We start from the raw sequence: 2681 nt of genomic DNA on the forward strand, positions 1-2681 counted from the left end.
CTCATTCGGTATACACATGCTTTCTTTTGCTCACGCGAACACTATTTTTGTCAGTTGTGCTGCTTCTTTATTCTAAGATGACATTTGCATGAATATTGAGCCAAACTTATTGTCGAACCCTGCTTTTGAAAACAATTACCATTAAAAAATTATTTTCAACCAGCCAAAGTGGCTAGTGGGAGTGTCTGTTTAACCTACCACAGCTGAACTCTACCCCCATTTGGCAGGTGTCATTGCCAAGCTCTGCTGGTAATGTTATTGCCGTGGATTCCAAATCAAAGTAACCAAATCTCTTTCACCTGCATTGTAAAGCTGTGTGGCTTAAAACGCTTTGGTGGACACAAGTGTGTTAAAAATATAATGTTAGGCATATGGCATATTAGTCTTTCCTATATTTATGAAATATACTGCACATCTAACTTGTGTAGACAGGATTATGCTAATTATGAATGAGTGCGCATTCGCACCCTATTTACGAACGATTGGGTTCATTTAACAGACATTTAACTATCATTTTTGATGTTTTTGAAAGGCTTTGTGAATCTGGAGGAAAGTTCTTTTTGTGTTGGCCAGAAATGACTTCAAATTTACTTCTATATTGATGAATGTTACATGAATGAGCCCCAATGTGAGTGAAAAGTTGAAAAATGAACATTTCAAAATGTTGATGTCGCTCTTTTTGCTTTGGCCAGGTGTTTAAAATGGAGTATGTCTGCATCTGTTGTGTACTCAAGGTGTGCGATTGACAAGTACATTGTTCGTTCAGGTGGGAGTGAGTGCGAGTGCTGGGTGTTTTCACAGTGAACTCGCTGTGAGACTGCCGTGAGGTCATCGCCGTGGCTGAAAGCGATAATTCTGTCATCTCGTTGGTTTCCAGTTGCTTAAACCGTGAGATGAGAAAATAAACACCCTAATAGGGAAAAGAGAGGTGGATTATTTTCCAGGCCCTCCATGTGCTTTACACTTTTATTAGGTGAAATTTAAAATTCTCTAAAAGGAATATTTATTCTTTATATCTATTCATATCAATATGAATAAAAACTATCATTCAACACCTTTTCTCACCTCGTTTTTCTCATGGAGTGCTAAAGATATTTAGCAGACTAGTCAGGCTGCTCCATACAGTTAAAGTGAAGGAAGCTGTCAAAATGCAATAAATAAATAAATAAAAACACAAAGCATCATAAATACACATTAAATAATGTAATATTAATGTTAAATATTAAATACACATTAATGTAATATTAGATAATGTTAAATAATATTAAATAATAAATACACATTAATGTAATATTAGATGTTTAATAATATTAAATAATAAACACACATGAAATAAGTTAATATTATATGTTAAATAATAACTACACATTAAATAATGTAATATTAGATAATGTTTAATAATATTAAATAATAAACACACATGAAATAAGTTAATATTATATGTTAAATAATAACTACACATTAAATAATGTAATATTAGATAATGTTTAATAATATTAAATAATAAACACACATGAAATAAGTTGATATTATATGTTAAATAATAACTACACATTAAATAATGTAATATTAGATAATGTTTAATAATATTAAATAATAAACACACATGAAATAAGTTGATATTATATGTTAAATAATAACTACACATTAAATAATGTAATATTAGATAATGTTTAATAATATTAAATAATAAACACACATGAAATAAGTTAATATTATATGTTAAATAATAAATACACTTTAAGTAATGTAATATTAGATAATGTTAAATAATATTAAATAATAAATAAGGTAATAATAGCTGATATTACATTATTTAATGTGTATTTATTTAATATTAGATAATGTTAAATAATAAATAAGGTAATAATAGCTGATATTAAATAACTACACATTAAATAATGTAATATTAGATGATGTTAAATAATATTAAATAATAAATACACATTAATGTAAGATTAGATAATGTTTAATAATATTAAATAATAAATATACATTAAATAAGGTAATAATAGCTGATATTAAATAAATACACATAAAATAATGTAATATTAGAAGATATTAAATAATAAATACACATTAATGTAATATTAATGTTAAATAATAATTATACATTTAATAATGCAATATTAGATAATGTTAAATAATATTAAATAATAAATACACGTTAAATAATGTAATATTAGAAGATATTAAATAATAAATACACATTAATGTAATATTAATGTTAAATAATAATTATACATTAAATAATGTAATATTAGATAATGTTAAATAATAAATACACTTTAAGTAATGTAATGTAATATGTACTAAAAGAGAATCTTACTTTCTTTTCTTCTTTATCACGTCACCAGCAAAGTCTGTAATGTTCTTTGCACCTGTTTGATCTCAGAGCCAAACATGTTTAAACAGATCATTGAATCAATTCTTCAATGTATTTTCCTAAAAAAAAAATCCCCTTGATTTACTGCCTGAGAGCATTGCGCTGACGGGGATATAGTTTAAAGATGGATGATAACATTAATGTGAGACTGGTTACATGTGGCTACATTGATTTACATATGCAATATTCAAAGTTTCTAACTGCTCTGTTAAAAAGCTAGGCTAATTATACAAGAAAATTGCAGCAAAGATTGTAAGCACATGTGAGCACATTTTTGTGTTGGATCTCAGTGTTT

The 2681-nt window shown here is 26.6% G+C and overlaps 1 long non-coding RNA gene across 1 annotated transcript; it reads right to left on the minus strand.

The window, feature by feature from the left end:
• Window positions 1–206: 206 nt before the first annotated feature.
• On the minus strand, window positions 207–2428 carry LOC130216540 (uncharacterized). Its single transcript, XR_008835814.1, has 3 exons — window positions 2330–2428; window positions 1066–1140; window positions 207–910 (listed from the first exon to the last, which is right to left on the minus strand). It is a non-coding gene; the product is annotated as an uncharacterized LOC130216540 (long non-coding RNA).
• Window positions 2429–2681: the final 253 nt, after the last annotated feature.

Source organism: Danio aesculapii, chromosome 22, assembly GCF_903798145.1.
Source record: "Danio aesculapii chromosome 22, fDanAes4.1, whole genome shotgun sequence".
NCBI lineage: Eukaryota > Metazoa > Chordata > Actinopteri > Cypriniformes > Danionidae > Danio > Danio aesculapii.